The sequence below is a fragment of the Mesocricetus auratus genome, unplaced genomic scaffold (assembly GCF_017639785.1).
Source record: "Mesocricetus auratus isolate SY011 unplaced genomic scaffold, BCM_Maur_2.0 Super-Scaffold_100676, whole genome shotgun sequence".
NCBI classification, from domain to species: Eukaryota; Metazoa; Chordata; class Mammalia; order Rodentia; family Cricetidae; genus Mesocricetus; species Mesocricetus auratus.
This window is the reverse complement of record NW_024429266.1, coordinates 169,172,268-169,190,806: the sequence shown is the minus strand read 5'-3', so window position 1 is coordinate 169,190,806 and position 18,539 is coordinate 169,172,268. Positions and strand designations below refer to the sequence as shown.

At 43.9% G+C, this 18,539-nt stretch overlaps 1 protein-coding gene across 1 annotated transcript in view; it reads left to right on the top strand.

Moving 5' to 3' along the window:
• The window catches only part of LOC121136694, a 39,177-nt gene that overhangs the window by 8,607 nt on the left and 12,031 nt on the right, over positions 1 to 18,539 (top strand). The gene's annotated exons all lie outside the window — the stretch shown is intronic.

Here is an 18,539-nt window from a genome sequence, read left to right as displayed (position 1 = left end):
CAGTGGACTTCACCTGCATTAGAAGCTCTTAGTGGTCTTAAACACAGATGGGTGGACTGTACCCTAAGAGTCATTGATAGAGCTAAATGTTTCCATTCATAAGCCGTCCTTTGTTATGTTGGCAACATACTCCCAGGGACCTTACTTTGGAAACCACTGCTCTAGACAGGGCATTCTGAATTTTTTAAAAAATGGTGATAGGGGTGGAACCCAGGGCCTTGCACATGCTAAACAAGTGCTTTCACTGAGCGACACCTCAGCCTATTGCTCTGCACCTTTAAGTCGTCCCAGTGTCCCTTCAGATAATGCATAAAAATATTATTATACAAATGGTAAAAAAAAAACCGGACAGCAGCTTGGTCCCATTTGCCTCCATTCACATTTTGTGCTCTTCTTATCAGTATTTTGATTTTTAAATTTTAAATTATAAATTTCAGGATATATTAATTTTTGTTTTATTTTGTCTTTTACTTTAACTAGTCAACAGAACACACAGAGATTTTAATTTTTTGTGTAGGAGTGTTTTGTTTGCCCGTATATCTGCACCATGTGCATGCCTGGTGCCTGTAAAGACCAGGAAAGGGTGTTGGATCCTCCGGAACCAGAGTTATAGATGTTTTGAGCCACCACATGGGTATTGGGAATCAAACCCAGGTCCTCTGTAAGAGCAACAACATTTCCTAACCATTGAACCATCTCTCCAGCCCTTCACCCCCACCCGCCAGGTAGGGTGTCACTATGTATCCCTGGCTGCCCTGGAACTCATTCCATAGACCAGACTGGCCACCAACTCACGGAATTTCACTTGCCTCTGCCTCCCGAGTGCTAAGGTTAAAGGTGTGTGCTATCACATCTAGCCTCAACAGTATTTTAAAACAGCTGTGCGAACATACACCCAGACAGAGATAAAGATCTAGATGTATTGTAAAAGGTTGTTGTCTTTTGACCCTCTGGGACTCATTACAGATAAGGGTTTTCTTTTCGGTATGTTGTCTTTTTTGTCTAGTGTGAAAAAGTTATGCTAGCTTTTCTTGAAGTGTCAACCTTGTAATATTTTTGTTTTGTTTGTTCTTGTACTGTGGAATGTTGGACTGAAAAGGACTTCATTTTACTTTCTTTATTTAAAAGAATAGTGTGTTTTTATTTGTCTATCTTATGCACATGTGGACAGGTGAGGTCAGGGGACAACTTCCAAAAGTCAGTGTTTTCCACCATGCGAGCTAGGAACTGAACACAGGTCGTCAGGATGAGGAGCCAGTGCTTTTCCCCATTGGACATCCTGCCAGCCCCCCTTTTACACTGCTATAGCATGGATGTCTTAGACTTTAGTTCATCACTTCATGTCTGCTCTGTCTTTGACACTTTAACTTCAGGTGTGCATGTGTGTTTAAAATTCCATTTGTTGTTTATCCATTTGTTTTTGTGGTGCTGGACTGGAACCCAGGGTTTCTTATGTCCTAGGGTAGCACTCTACCCGCCCCCAGCCACACCTCGACTCTTTTTTCTTTCTTTCTTTCTTTTCTTTTCTTTTCTTTTCTTTTCTTTCTTTCTTTTTTTTTTTTTTTGTTTTTGGAGATAGGAACTCTCTGTGTAGTCCTGACTGTCCTGGAGCTGGCTCTGTGGACCAGACTGGACTTGAACTCAGACATCTGCTTGGTTCTGTCTCCCGAATGCTGGGACTAAAGGCATGTTCCACCACCATCACCACCACCAGGCTAAGCCTTCTATTCTTTTCTGCTTTGGTTGTGAGGTGTATTTCCTTGCTCTTCTGCACACACATACATATTAAAAAAAAGAAAAGGAAAGAAAGAAAAGAAAGGTCTGGTGAGATGGTTCAATGAGTAAGAGTGCTTGCCAGGCACGCCTGAATTCCAGCGCAGAACCCACAGCCGAAAGGGACTTAGAAAGTTGTCCTTTGACCTCCTCATGTGGCACACGCCCTGCCCCACCCCCACCCCACCCTCTTTCCGTCAGACACAGGCACACATGTACAACGACAACAATGATAATAGTAAAAACTTAATTCATTATGAACATTTGAATAGACACATGATTGGAAATATTTATGGGACACTGATAACTCAATGTAATATACATATATAGTATATAATGATCTGATTATCTGACTAAAATGTCTGTCTCCTTAAACCTTTGTCATTCTGTTGTGTTGGGACTCTGAATTCTCTTAGTTCTTTGTAAAATCTGTAATAAGTTGTCGTGAGCTGGTCACTCTGCTTTGCCGTACAACACTCTAACTTATTCCTGATGGTATTTTATTACCCATTATCCAGCATTCCTCTGAGCCCCCTGCCCCAGGTCCCCAAGCTGCCAAGCCCATAGTGACCACTTCCTTGAGATCAACATTTTAAAGGTTTCTGTCTAGAAGTAAGAACACACCATACTGTATCTCCCTGTGTCTGCCCATTTCCCCTAGCATTAAGTTCTCCATCCATGTTTTGCAAATCACAGGACTACATTTTTCATGGCTGAATTACACCACCAAGTACTATAACCAAGATCCGCAATTACCCAAGGTGTCCTCAGATGAATGGATTTCAAAAAATTCACACACACACAGAAGAGAGAGAGAGAGAGAGAGAGGGAGAGGGAGAGGGAGAGGGAGAGAGGGAGAGGGAGAGAGAGAGAGAGAGAGAGAGAGAGAGAGAGAGAGAGAGAGAGAGAGAGAGAGAGAGAGAGTTTCTCAGCCCTGAAAATGAATAAAAATCCTGTCATTTGCTCTTAACTGGTTTGACGGGAGGGTTGATTCTTAGCCTGAGGTGGGGTGTCGGAATAGTTGAACTCTGTCTGTACTTCACAACTAAGCTGGCATGTTTCACAACTACGGGAGAGCTCGCCCAGCTTTATAGGCCTACTGATAACCTTCTTATCCTCTTTGCCCTTTGCTCCTTGACTCCTGCTTCTCTATAGATCTTGCATCAGGACCAACCTCTTTATGAGCTCTTCCAATTCTGTTAAGGCCCTAGACACTCCAAGGAATTTCCCTAGGTCCTTCTCTTCTGCCTCTACCTTTGGGGAACTATGTCTAGTAGCCTGTGATGTTTTGGGTGGAGCATGCAGGTAGGGCAGACCTGCTCTACCTGGTGCTCCTCAACGCTCAGGCAGCTGAGCTGAAACGGTTCATTTTGATCACAGTTTTCTCTATTCCAGTCAATCAAGGTAAACACGACTGTGGGGTTCTCCTCTCTTGGGTAGACCTTGCCCCTTCTTGCACTTAGCTCAAGTAGACACCTCTGTGCCCCCGTTTCTCCTTAAACAGTGATCCTTTGAGCTCACCTTTCTTGTTTGGGTTATGAGAATGAAAGCAAGCGCCTCCTGGAACCATGCACATCTGCTCCATCAGTAAAAAACTCCCAGATCATGGCTTCCTACAGGGATGAAAGGGTATGCTTACAGCACCTGTGCATGGGCAGCACCCAGCCAGGAATCAGTCAGAAGGCAGCATTAATCACACAGAAACTGGCATTGTACTTTATAATTAAAATTTTACTTCAGCCACCGATTTATTTATTTGTTTATTTCTGAGACAGTTATGTAGTCAGTTGGCTTTTAACCCAACATGCTCTTAACTTAGCCTCCCATATGATCTGATTATATGCACCCATGGTAAGGCATCTGGTGCAGGAACTGAGCTGTTAAAAGTGGAAGTTGAAGGAGAAAATGGAAATAATGAACCAATCTAGTAAAGAATCTACTAATAAGTTTGTTCTAAAAATATTAAGATTCACTGTTGCAGGATATTTAACTATGCAGATATGTGTTGCATTTGATTGATTATGTAAAGATGTGTGGCTGTCTTATCTAGCCTGCCTAAGGACATCTGATTGGTCTAATAAAAACCTGAATGGCCAATAGTGGAAATTCTGGGCCGGGGGAGTAAGGAGGAGGAGGAATTTAGGCTCAGGAAGAAAAAAAAGCAGGAAACAGCAGGGAGATGCCAAGGGCCAGACAGACAGACATGGAGGGAACAGGAAAGTAGGATACACAGACAGACAGACAGACATGGAGGGAACAGGAAAGTAGGATACACAGACAGACAGACAGACAGACATGGAGGGAACAGGAAAGTAGGATACACAGAAGGAAAGAAAGGTAAAAAGCTCCAAGGCAAACTGTAGATGAAGAGAAAAAAGTTAAGTTAATAGAACTAGTGGGACAAGCCTAGGCTAAGGCTGTGTCTTTATTTGGGAGCTGGTTGGCAGCCCAAAGAACAGGCCACCTAAAATTCACAGGCATAAAACTCGGCTGAAGAAGCAGCAGCTGTGTGAGACCATTCGCAGGAGATGACTCTGGCTGCTTACAGTGAGTGGTTTTCCACTGGGAAGACATACTAATGCTGTAACAAAGCAGGGAAGGGGAAAACAGAACAAAACAAAACACGATGAAGAATTGGCATTGCAATCTGACCGGTACTGAGGTGCTAGACACCCATACACACACAGAGAGAGAGAGAGAGAGAGAGAGAGAGAGAGGGAGGGAGGGAGGGAGGGAGGGAGGGAGGGAGGGAGGGAGGGAGGGAGGGAGAGAGAGGCAATGAGAGGCTTTGAGTGTCAGCAAGCAATACTTATTTTCAGAACATTGGTACTGTTCACCCCCTACTCTGCCTCTTAGGATACTGAGTCTCTCATTTCACTCTGCATTCAAAATGCCTGGGTATTATATTAAAAATAAGATTCTTTCTTAGGTCTGGGGTTAGGATAAAGATTCTCCCTCCCTCCTCCTACTCCTTCTCTTCCTTTCTCTCTCTCTCCCTTGCTTTCTTCTTGCTGTGGACTGGACCTGGTGAATAGTAAGCACACCGTCTACCACTTAGCTGTCCTCCAAGCCCCAAGATTCCGGATCTTTCCTACGTTCTTTGTGATAACAAATGTAGGAGAAACTGCAGCTCGGGGATACTATACTTGAAAATTGAGATCTTTGTGACCCCACCAGTAGTTTGGACCTTTGACCCCTTGCCTTCATCGGAAGGGGTCGTTATTTTACTGACACCTTTCTATGTACTATCATTTCCGGAGAATGGACCAAAACCCTGTTGGGTAATGTTATACACATTTCTAATGCAACATGCCCCCCCCTCCCCGCCAGGCCGGTGTTTGACCTCCTTTTTCCTATGCTTTGATTGGGGTATTGTCTTATAACTATCATTCTCTTTAACTGTTTCCTACGTGGAAAGGACCATGTAGCAGAGTCAGCTGCCTGAGCCAATGGGACCTTGGGAGGGGGTATAAAGGCAGGTCTAATTTCCCGAATGAACGAGTCTGCAGCCTGCTCTGCTACTCACTGACTAGCGGTGTCAGAGTCGTTGGTGCTGCATCTTCTCGCCCCCTCCTCCTCCAAGGGGTCCGAGTAGGATAACCTGCAACATCCAAACATTCAGGTAACAGGGATGATCACTTGGGTAACTAGTAAGGTCTTCCCCCTTCTGCTTCCTTGTCAGGTGGGCCGAACAGTAGAACTTAGTTAGCCATGCTAAGCTGCTGTGATGGCTGATCTTAGTGAGTCCTTAACTTGACTGCGTCTGGGACCAATGGAAACCCAAACAGGTGGGCACACCTGTGAGGGACCTTTTGAATTGGATCATCTGAGGCGAGAAGACCCCCTCCCCCGCGCCCACCCCATTATACCTAGGCCACACCTTTTGTTTGCAGCGCACACAAAAGAACATGGAACAGGGAAGCCTTTTCTTTTTGCCTGCCTGATGTCACTCTTGCTGGCAAGCTCATCTGTCCGCTGCTGAGGCATTCTTTCAATGGTATCATAACCTACTTTTTCAACATTTACTGTGGACTGGGGACCAGCGGAGACATGAAACCCCGTGAACTGAGCAACTACCAGATTCTTGGCCTTTCCATAAGATTACAGCGGCTGTTGGACTAGCTGGACCAGAGTCAGTCTAACGAATCTCCTTGCATATAGATTGATGCCTTCTGTTCTGTTTCTTTAGAGAACCCTGTCTAATACAGATGAACTCAGTGGTAGAGAATTTAGGAAAGACTTTAATGAAATGAAGTAAATAAAACCAACCACGGAGACCTGGAAGTAGGTAGACTATGGTTTAGAGACGCAGGAGTTGCATCGACAAGTGATTCTTTAGTGCTAGCGTATGCAGTGGGTAACCTTACTTCTGTTTTTTTTTTAATATGTTTTCATTATCTTTAATTGCGTGCATATGTCTATGTGTTGTTATGTTCAGGTGAGTGTGGCTACCCTCAGAGGTCCAGAGGGAACCTGCAAATTACAGGTGGTTCCTGCCAGAATGGGTGACAGGAACTGAATTTGGTCCTCTACAAGAGCAGATAAACTCTTAAGTGCTAAGCTGTCTCTCCAGCCCTGGGAGGCCTGTTGTGGCTTCCTGGCTGATAGTTTGAATTTACTGTGAAGTGGGCAGCTGGCACTGGAGCGGTCCACAGCCATACAAAACTCTCCCAGCACCAGCCCCCCTCCCCTGTCTCCATCCTATGACGGGAGGAGAGGATGGTGAAGGAGATGTGAGAGAAATCAAATACCCTTAGACTCTTGCTATAGACAAAGACTGTGGGAGCACTGATAATTTCAGTAAAGATTCACCCAGAGGCCATAAATTTAGCATCCAGTCCTCACCACATTTTTCCTTTCCAATAAGCCACATCCTCCCTGACTCCCAGATGGGACTTAGCAGTTCGGATAGCATGGTTCTGTTATTAGGTACTGGCCCCGTATTACTTACAGACCAATCAACATGTCCACAGAAGGGTAAGCACAGGTTATCTCACTGTCTGTGCCCGGCAATGGAGGTTGTGAACAGAGAGAATTTAGGGTCAGACCACCATGCTTTAAAATTATTAAGAGCCAGATGAAGATTTCAAAAAGTTTACTTTCCTGTAACTTTACTTCTCAAAGAAATGCAGAGGTGGGTGCTCTGAAGGTTTTTGTCTCATTTTGTTGTGTGTGTTTTCATAAATGGGTGTGTGGGTGTACATGTATATATGTGTGCACATGGAGGCTGGACATGTCCTTTGCTGTGGTTCTCCCATCCTGTTTTTATTTGAGACAGGATCTCTCACTGAACCTGAAGCTCATGGATTGACTAGGCTGGGTGGCCAGCAAGCCCCTGGGATTCTCTTGGCTCTTTCTCCCCAACCCTGGAAATCTAGACACATCTGGAAGCACCCAGCTTTTCATATGAGTTCTGGGGATTTGAACTTTGAACATTGTGCTTGCAAGTCAAGCACTTTACTCACAGAGCCGTTTTCCCAGGCCCTGTTTTGTTTGAGATAGGGTCTCATTATACTGGGCTGATGTTGAATTTACTATGTAACCTAGTCTGACTTTAAATTTGGCATCCTCCTGCCTCGACCTCTTGTGTGCTGGGATTACTACTATTATTTACCAGGCATGTACTTTATAAAATTCTGGCAACATTTAATTAAGAATAGCTTAAGAATTTTCATTTATTCATTTAACTAGGACCGTTTGCTGAGCATTTTCTGGATACCAAACATACACTGTCAATGACATTTTCATGAATGTTCTCCGAGAGTTAAGTTAGATGTTAACAAATAAGTATGCAAGGACGAAGACCTGAACTTGGATTGTTGATGTTTTTCCCTCAGGACAGCTGTTTAACAAGTAATAGCCAAAATGAGTATTTTTTTAATATACACGAACGGGAGCATTTTATCCAGAAAATAGTTTGTTCTTTTAGATGCTTAGGCTTCCCAAGTCATTATCAACTGAAGTAGCTTTCTTTAGCAGTAGATTTTAAATTTATTTCCTTACTTATTTTGTGGGTGCCAGCATATATGCATAGGTGCTTGTGGGAGCACACAATCACACACCGAAGTACAGGTGTGGGGGTGAGAACAACCTACAGGGGTCAGTTTTCTCCTTCTACCATGCGGGTTTTGGGAAGTGAATTCAGGTCCTCATGCTTGGCAGCAAGCAAGTTTACTGGCTGGGCCAACTCATTGGCCCTGTAGCTGTTTCTTACAGCCTCAGATTACCCTGTTAAGGAGAAGTATCTCTCTCTGAGGGCCACTGCAAAGATAAAGTTAAATTATTCACTTAAAATACTTAGACAGTGCCTGGCCTATAATGACCCAATTAAAATTTGTTGCTACTATTTATTTTTAGTACTAGAATGTTAGTAATCATTTAGCATGCCTGTCCATATAGGCACATGGATGTAATTGAGATATTAGCATTGTAACCAAAATTTTCTCAACCAAAAATGTGTTGGTGAAATGACTTTTTAGGACAAACAGCAAGGAAACTATTTACGAGTCCTGAACTTTTTGCCCAGAGGAAAAAGATAAAGTTGATATTTCCCAACATGATGAAGTTGCCCGGAATATGCTAGTAGTTTAGTTTAGTTTTTTAAATAAACAAACAAAAAATTCAAGTTTCAGTTTTCAACTATATAAAATAAACAAATAGTTGATTCTGAGGACCATGAAGTTAGTGCTTCTAAGAATTGTAACTAAACTGAACACAAAATGATTGGGTCAATTTTGAAAGTGTCATCCCATGGGGTATAAGATAAATTATGCAAAAATTTTAGAACTAGCCTTTATTTTTTCATTTAACAAAGGTCTATGCAACCCCACAGGGGTTTTCTGAGATGAGTTTCTGTCTCTACATTGCTAAAACTTAACTGAATTAAAATCTTTGGCCAAGGCTGGTTCTGCTGGCACAGATCAGTAATCCCAGCATTCAGGAGTTCAAGGTCATCCTTAACTGCGGTGAGTTCAAGGCAAGTCTGAGCTACATGAGCCTCAGAAGCCATTTGGCAGATAAGGTTAGTTAATTGAGACGTCTGACCTGGTAGCCAGCTGTTCACGTGGACTTTGCCTGAATGTATCTTTCAGGAGTTTGGCAGTAATAGAGATTTATGATGAGACTAGCAAAGAAAAAAAATTAACTCGTGTTTAATTAAAGTCCGTATCTCAATGGCCTAATAAACTATGCAACCCTAGTCAGTGAACACTTGAGAGGAATCATCCAGGACCATAAATCCCTAACATAAAATGCAGTTATGTTTTCTTCCTTGAATTTCATTTCATTATGCAGGAGATTTAACGTAGGCCCTTACCACATGCTGGGGAAACATTTTAGTCCCTGAGCTACAGCCACAGCCTTGTGACGTTAACACTTGATTCTATATGGGCCCTTTCTCTGGTGAGGAAGAACTTAATTTTCTCTTCCACAAAGTTTCTCTTTCCTGGGACCTTGCCTCATGATCTCATCTACTCCAGTTCACCTCCCCAAGCCCCTTCTCCAAGTAACCCCACATGGTGACTAGGGCTTCAGAATAGAATTAGAGGTAAGGAAGGGCATATGACCAGCACTTTCTTGTGCCTTGAACTGGAAATGTAAGTATGATCTTTGCCTTCCTGTGGGAGATAGACAATCAATGAAGAAAGAAATGAACACAATCAGTTCATCCTTGCATGGATGGCTATGGTGTGAGAAACAAGCAGGGACCCAAGCTGGAGCACAAGGAAATGAGAGAGATGGAGAGCCCAAGGCTCTTCTGATGGTGAGAGTTCATGCTGTGGTCCAAGGAGGAGGAAGGAGCTACTCATCAAAACAAGTCAGAAGAACATTCCAGATAGAAGGGACAACAAGGCCCAAGTCCTGGGGTTGGATGTTCTCGGATTAGACACAGGACTGATGTGATCTGAAGGATTACAGGATGAGCAACACAAGATGAGACTCTGTGCTCGCCAAGGGCTTGGTTGTCTTAGTTTGTGTGGCGGGCAGTCGGGTCATGGTAATGTGTAGGGAGGTTGGAACACAGCTTGTGCGGGTTGGTTGCTTCCTTCTACCATGAGATCTGAGGGATTGAAGTTTCTGAGTCTCAGCTGGGGGTTGTGTGGTGCAGTTGCTTCCTTCCAGTTGAACCATTCCTTCTACAGGAAAGAAGGAGACTCTGGAAGCTGAGCAAGTGACAAGATTCACACATCTCCCCTCCTCAAGACGATAAAAGCAGCAAACACTATTGGGCAGGGGAGACTTTCTCTGGAGGAGCTGCCGGCTCCAGGGTGCACCTTTTGTGCATTGACACCCGTGGGACTGTGGGCTTTTGATGATGTTGTTTTTTTAATCAGCTATGCTCCCTTCACTCACCCCAATAGTTCATTGGTTTTCTAAGCTAGACTTGATGGAATCATTTCTTTGGTGTGTTGTCATGGTACCCTGTCTGGGGCAAAAGACATTTGTTCACATCTCCTCAGGAAAAATCACACAGGAGATGGATTTGCAGTGGTGTCATCAACTGAAATCCACTGCTCTGGGGCTGGAGAACTAACACTGTGGGTGCAGGACTATGCCTAGAACACAGGTGTCAAAGCCACCACACAGCCTGTCCGCTTCTCTAACCAAGACAGTCCAACCCCATCGGGCAGTTCACCTCCTCACCCAACACACTGGCCTGGTTTGAGAGAGCCAGCAGAAGCCTTTGTAGCTATCTGTCATGTGATATTGATGACATCCTTACAGGTAGAATGTATCTACTTCTTGGTGTTTGTCAAGGTCAGTGCTTGGCCCGGACCCTTGGGTGTTTGTTTGGTCTCCCCAAGAAAAAAATCCCAAGACTTCCTTTCCTTCCACATCTCTGTGTTGCAGAGAAAAGAGTCCTGGAAAACCTGCGCAAACTCAGTGCAGTATCTTTTTGTGGAATCAACAGTCTTGGACCTCAAGTCTGCAATTTCCAGGTGAGGTTTTGTGACTCTAAAGGATGAAGCATTGTGTCACTCCTCATCATTCAGCCGCTAGAATATAGAAATCACTAGTCACCAGCACCAAGAATACCACTTGAAATGTTTGTCTTTAGCAAAAGAAAATACATATTGATGTGTATTGCTTATATCAGAATAGCACAATAAGAGCTCTGAAAAGAAAGAAATTTAAACATTCACAGGCAGGGCAAATAGATAACCCTATGGGACAGTTCTTGCCTGGTCTCCACTCACCCCAGTGAGTCAGGCAATCATGAAGAAACACAGAGATTGTCTAATCTCTTAGAACTGTGGTGTTAAAGGCTTGATGCCAGTTCTCAGGAAACCAGTGACTGGCCAGGGAGTATGCAGATAGCCAGTGACTACAGCAACTGCCTTAACTGTGGGAATATGCTTGCTTTGGCTTTTTTAATCCCTTCGTGAACTGGACCATGACACATAACTATTTTCATACCAGTTTCTTGTAACAGAGTTTAATTACATTAATGGCCAAATAAACAAAGCTTTATTTATTTTGTAGCTTTTCAGCAGGTCATCTGGACAGGCCAGTTATCATGCTGAAGTGATATCTAAAGGCCATATATTTTACAGTATTTATTTAGACTCTGTTTACCTTGTAATTTTTTAAACCTTAAATTAAAAATGAGGGAGTTGGGTCAGCATTTCAGAGTCATGGAGGTCCCACAGGCTCTGAACTGGATGTCTTTTTGGGTACTGGGTATGCTTCCTGAACCCCTCAATGTGCTCTTCATGTGGTTATAGAAGGAACGTGGTGAAGGAAGGAAAATGCATTTGCAGAGCTGACCGGACATGTTTTCTGGAACAGTTTGTTCTTGGGCTTTTTGCCCCACCCAGCTTTAGTCATTAGCCCTAAGTTCAAACAGGACTTTACGTTGGGAGGGACATTAATGAGGAGACTGTACAAATGAACACGGCACCGCGTGGCACATCCGGCTGGGAGGACAGACTGGCCAAGGGCTCTCTCTGACTCCTCTCTGTTGGTCCTATTGTTTCTCTTCTGGATCTTCATTCATTCGCTTTTCATTCACTAATTCATTGGTTCAACTTCACATGTGTCAGGCATGCCCTGGCAGTGAAGTGATTCTCTATGGATGTTGTCATAGTCGCTGTGCTTTTCAGTAATAAGGAAAAACAAGCAGCTAGTGACTTCAGTCATTCCCATCCCTGCACTGTATTCTGAGTGACTTCCATCACCCTTTGGCAGACCTTATAGAAGGCTACACCCCAGCAGTGTGTCCAGGGAGACACTCTATGACGCTGACTTTAACCCAGAGCTACTGAAAAGTGGCAAAAAAAGAGGATTCCGAAATGTGTGCTGTCTTGATTGTAATCCCAGCACAGGAGGTGGAGGCAGGGGGATTGGAGGTTGAAGGTCATCTTTGGCTACACAGTGAGTTTGAAGCCAGTCTGCACTACATGAGACCTAAAAAAAATGTTTGTTGTATTCCTCAAAATGGTGACCTCTGACTGTCTCAAGCAAGGTGTCACTACAGGGCATTATGGGATGCGGCATTCAGGGATGACTATGGATCGGTCTGGTCCAGGTCTGGGTAAGGAAAGTGAAGTGTGATGCTTGGGGTATGTGTTTTAAGACAGCCTTGGTCTGAGGGTTGTGTAAGTATTTCCTTCCAGGTGGTGCCTTCTTAAACCAGGGGCCCTACATGCCTCGTGTATTTTATTCTCTCCCTGACTCTGCCCTAAAGACTCCATGGTCAAGTTTGGAAAATAGTGTTTACCATATATGTGTTCTTGATTATTCCCCACAAATCTATTACCTACTGTGCAGTTTTCTGTAGTAAGGGCTCCTGTAAATCTTACTTAACCCTGCATATACCTTGAGTAATGGACTATCGAAGCCTTTTTTCCTTTCACTTTTTTTGTTGTTGTTGTTAAGTGGTTTTGTTGTTTTGAGACAGAATCTCACTCCATAGCCCAGGCTATCCAGGAATCCACTATGTAGCCTAAGCTGACCTTAACCTAGTAATATCCTTCTGCTTCAGTCCCCTGAGGACTAGAATTAGAGATGTCTGTCATCACATACAGCTTCCTTCCTTCCTTCCTTCCTTCCTTCTTTCCTTCCTTCCTTCCAAAAGAAAAGCTAGCCAGAAATGGTAGCTGAGGCAGGAGAATTGCTGTGAGTCTGAAACTAGCTTAGTGAGCTCATTTTGGGAATACTGGTCTAAGGGGTGCATTCATTATCTTGAAGTTCTTTGCCCAAAAATAGAGTATTGGTGAACTTTACATTTCAGTGACAAATACCTAAGAGAATCACTTAAATGCAGGACGTTAACTTTGGCCCTTGCCTTCAGCTCCTGCTCTCCCAGTTGGCACTGCGGCCTCCAGGCCTGTGATGTTCGTTTCCATCATAATAGTGCATGTGGAAGGGGACTCTGCCTCCCTTATGGCCAGGAAGCAAAAGGGGGACAAGGATCCAGGGTCTCACTATTCCTTTCACGACTGCATCTCAGATTTACTTCCATCAGACCCCACCCCTTGAGGGTCCCACTACCCTCCCAGTATAGCGGCATAGGGGTGGCCAACCCTTTAGCACGTGGTCCATTGGAGGGCATTTCAGATTCACACTATGGCCAGTAGGTACCTTCTTTTCTGGGGTAGATTCATTTTCAAGTTACACTGAGCCCTTTAGTGTGAGATACAGGGGCGGGTTTGAATATTATTCGGGCAGTTCAGCCTCAAGCTTTTCAGTTCACCGACTGAATGAATACCGAGTAAGCACGGTGATAAATGGAAGGATATTCTTACCCCAGCAGACTAGAGGGGAGTGTCTGTTCTCTGTAAGTCTAAATGTGTTTTGCTAATTGTCATAGAAGAACAATACAAACAAGGAAAGTGGCTCACAAAAATGCCCATTGGCTGTCAAGCCTCCAAAGCAAATTAGCTGCACAGGGACAGCCATTTGTGACATTTTAAAACTCCTCCTATAACTGGAGGTCTCGGGTTTCAGATTCTGGGGAAACCCTGGAGCAGACTGTCATTTGGGTAAGGAGTTTATTCGAAAGGTAATTAATGACATGGACATACACACAGACGGCAGCAGCATGGCAGGGGTCCTATGCCATAGGCAAACAGACGGCATGCATGACAGGGACTTTGGTCAGAGTACAGGATCAGAAGGGAGGAGGGGGGAAGATTTCGCAGCACAGCACCAGCCTGCATCCAGGATGCCCTCGACTCCTGGGAAGCAGGGGAAAGGGAAGGGGATTCTGGGGAAGGATGGTGGGAAGGAAAGGCATGTCTAGTTGAGGTGTATCCATGATACCCTGAGTCCTCTAATGTCCTGGGAGTCTGGCAGCCTGAGCTTGTAAACCTCTTTGGGGAAGTGAGAATGACATTGCTACCATTCTCCTGGAATCTGGGTGCTTAGGCAGTGTGTTAGGAGGTTAGATATTCACAGACAGGCCATTACTTCTTCAGCAGCCATAAGAAAGACTGATGTGGGTGTGGCCACCCAGACATCCCCTAGAAAGGTGAAAGGTGGTGCCCAGTGGTAGAGACTAGTCATGGGTTTGAAGCCTAGCAGCACCCAACAAAGAAACAGGGGTAGCTGGCATGTGACAAGTCATTAATAACTCATTTGATAAAGCGTTCTCCTGGCCAGTAGTGTAGTTTTGAAGCCTTGGTGAATATATGTATAAGAGCTTAGGGTAAGAGATTAAGAGACCCCCCCCAGGGGTGGGGGAGACCCATTCCACCATACAGACACATTTTAGCACAGCACACACAACCCATAATGCACAGTACGCACACCCCTCTACTCCCAACCACACACACATAACATCCCCATACTCTCACATCCCAACACAGTATATACATCATCGTGCACCCTGCCTCCTCCAACCCTGCGAGAGGCACCAACAGCTCTCTACTCCATCTGATTTCCTCAGACCTCTTCTGTGTTCTGCCCTGCAGTTTTCAAGCAGAGCCCTTCCTTGGACACAAAGCAAGCTTGATGACCAGGCCATCCCCCACCACCATGGTGGATTCTCCTGAATGATCTTTGTCCTGATCTGATCTCAGCTGCATACAACATGTAGTTGAATTGTCTTCTCCCCGAGAATCTCAGTGCACTCAATGAGATGGATCCATAGTCACCATGACGTCACTGTCTGCCCCTGCAGTGTTCTCTGAACTAAAATAGACATGCAAATTTCCTGGGTGGTTTGTTAAGCATACAGATTTTGGGGGGAAAGAAAAAAAAAAGGCTTCTGTAATTGGGCCATAGCTAGCTGTGTCTAAGGCACAGAGGTTATGTAAGAAGCCCTGGCCCACAGGACTTGGCTCAAGATCTTACTCTCATTTGACCTTCCATGTTTTGGAGAGAATTAAGGACTGGTGAGGGCAGGGCCTTGAGCAAATGATGACATTTGGCAGAGAGGCCTGTATGCACATGCCTACATGTGACCTGCAGTAGACTTCAGTCTGGGACGTACGATGGTGTCTGCCCTTCAGATCCAGGGAACACAACAACCAAAGGGCATCTGAAGGGATTGGTACTGAGGGATTGGAACAACCTGTGAGACATAAAAATGGAGCTGATGGAATCCCATTCAGGCTGTAGCTCAGTCTGGGGACAGAGAAGGGGCTGACTATGGTCATCTGGATTCTTCATTGCTGGCTACAGACAGCTCTAGGTTTTCTTCGATCTACCCAAAGTTCCTGAGAGAAAGAATGAGCACAACAAAGACTTGAAAGAAACACATGCAAGGGAAACCCCACAAACCTACAATGATGACCCCAGCTAAGAGTCCTAGCAATAGTGAATGTATAGCCTGAACTGGCCATCCCCAGTGATCTGGTTGGTGACTACCCCAATTGCCATCAGAGAGCCTTCATCCAGTAACTGATGGAAACAGATGCAGGGATCAACAGCCAAACATTAGGTCAAGCTTGGGGAATCCTGCTGAAGAGACGGAATAAGGTGTGTATGAGCTAGGGAGTTAAGGACATCACAAGAAAACCCATAGAAACAACTAACCTGGGCTCATAGGAGCTCTCAGAATCTAAACCAAAACCCAGGAAGCCTTCATGGGATTAAACTAGGTCCAATTGTGTACCCGTGGGACTCCTAAAAGTGGGAGCAGGGGCTGTCCCTAACACTTGGCTGGCTCTTGGGGACCTGTTCCTCATACTTGGTTGCCTTGTCCTGCCTTAATACAAGGGGAGGCACTTAGTTTTACTTCTACTTGGTAATGCCATGCTTTGTTGATATTCATGGGAGGCCTGCCCCTTTCTGAACAGAAACAAGAGGGGTGGATTGTGAGGGGGAGAAAATTGTGGGAGGGGATAATAAGAGAGGAGGAGGGGAAACTGTGGTTAGAATGTAAAATAAATAAATTTTTAAAAACGAATCAAAACCCCTCTGGCCATGCAGAGAAAAAGTAGCTGGGTAGGAAGCTGGCCCCTGGCTCCTTTATGCACATGTCCTTCTGTGGGCAAGCCTTGTAACTAGGGAACTGTGCTACATTGTTGGCCTGCCTCTGACTTCCTAGCCCACAGAGATCAACAACTACAACAAAAGTACACGAAATGACAAGAGTTGGTTTTCTGAACGTATGGTTCCTAGGGCCAGGATGGATCTACTCCAAATCATGACCTTGGCCTACCCTAACCAGCTTAAGCAGCCCTAAGGGATGCATCACGTGTTTGAAGTCAAAGATTTTTCAGCCTCTGAATTGATGGCCTCCTCCTTTTAGTTCAGCCATATTGACATCATGGGCAAGCAATCTACCACTGAGTTATATTCCCAGCTCTTTTTTTTTGAGACAGGATCTGATTATGTTGCCTAGGCTGCCTTTGAACTTGTTATCTTTTGACCTTAGCCTCCCAATAGCTGGGATCACATGTCTGAGTCACCAAGTCATAGATGGCTCTCTCCTCTGGAAATAACTTTGAATATGTTAAGTTATTTTATGTGAATGTGGAGTCAGAGCTCAAAGTGGGTACAGTTGCTCTAAATTTCTTTTGGAATTCCTTGTTCAAATGAAAACATTTTGTGAATTTTATTTTAGCAACTTAGTGTTAAGACAATGATTACTTCTAATTTTTATTTTGGAAATTTGCAAACGTTCATAAAGTTGAAAAAAATCATGTCAAGAAAACCAGTTATCTATCAGGCATGGTGATGTACCTCTGTAATTCCAGAAGATTGGAAATCTGAAGCAGGAAGATTGTGAGTATGAGGATATCCAAGGATATAGAGAATTCTGGGCCAGCCTCAACTACATAGATTTTATTTAAACAAAAACAAAACAAAAATTCTTCATATTCAACAAGTAATATTTTACTACATTCATTTTTATCCTTTTCTCTACACACATGCATGCACAACACATATGTTTACTCTTTTTGTTCTACACAGCTAAAGGTTAACCATAGGTATGTTGACATGTGGCCCTTTAATCTTCAAGCATATCTTATCTGACAAAAAGGACATTCTTTATAACTTGAAGATAATTTTGAGTGCATATGATTGAACTGAAGATGTTTAATCCTAATCCAATATTATTATCCAACATACAGTTCATATTTGGGTTTTTCCGGGCTTCAGTGTTGCCCCTTAGGGTGATTTTCTTCCCCTTCCTGCTCTGGAGTTTATTTGGTCCCTTCTTTTTGTCTTTCATGCTGTTGATATCACTGGAGTCTGAATCCCAACTGTTTTGTCAATGGGCATTAACTTATGATTCTTTTTGGTTAGGAAAGCTGTTCATTGCTGGAATACTGTGTTTTCTTTACCATATCCCTTGTGGGCTCACGGAATCAGTGTGTGCAGGTGTCAGTGATGTTACCTTGGTCACATGGTTAGCCATTCACATTGGCCATGTCCATTATTATAATCCGTGTAGTTAATAAGTACTTCATGTGGTATGTCAAAATTCTGCTATCCAAACCTCAATGATATGATGATTTAAAAAAAGATTCGTTTTGTATGTGTACATTTGTATGTGTATGTATATCAGCATGTGTGCCAAAATGCTTGAGCAGAGGCTAGAGGACAACTTGCAATGTGTAATCGTAACACTCTTTTCTTTCCTTCCTTCCTTCCTTCCTTCCTTTTTTTTTTTTTGCCTGAGAATGCACATTTGAAATAGCAGTTTCAAGGAGTCAGGAGACCTAGAGTTTCTTAGGCTGGTGGGCTAGAATTGTCTTAAAAAGTAAAGCATCTCCTCTTTCAAGGGATATTAAGAAAAAGCTCTTAAACAGATGGATGGGTGACATCACAAGCCACCCAAACTTTCCCTTAGGTGGGGTCTCCAGACAGGATGAAACACAAATTTAAATAGGTAAGACTCTGAATTGTATGGTCGTCTGGTAATGTTAGTAGCTGCCATTGCTTCCTGACCTTTACATCCTCACATAACTGCCTATCCCAAATGTGAACTATCTCTGAGGCTCGCCTTAGCTAACAATGGAAGAGATGCTATGGAAAAATTCCAAGCCTGCCAACTTTTTCTTTCCATTCTTGGAGCAGCCACCATGCTGTAAGAAGCCTGGGCCATACAAACACCAGTGTGGCACTTCAGGAATGAGCCACCTTGGGTGTGCCAACCAAGATTGAACTCCTACATCAAGGGTAGAGAAAACTGTAGCTCTCAGCCACATCCTACCTACCATCTGATTTTTTGCCAGGTATTAATAGAACTTAGCTATGTCCAATCATTTGTATATATTTGTGGGCTATTCTCTTACAACACTGAAGTGATGTAGCCCTGAGACAGACCTTGTAACACAAAACCTGGAATATGTGCTGGGTGGCCCATTACA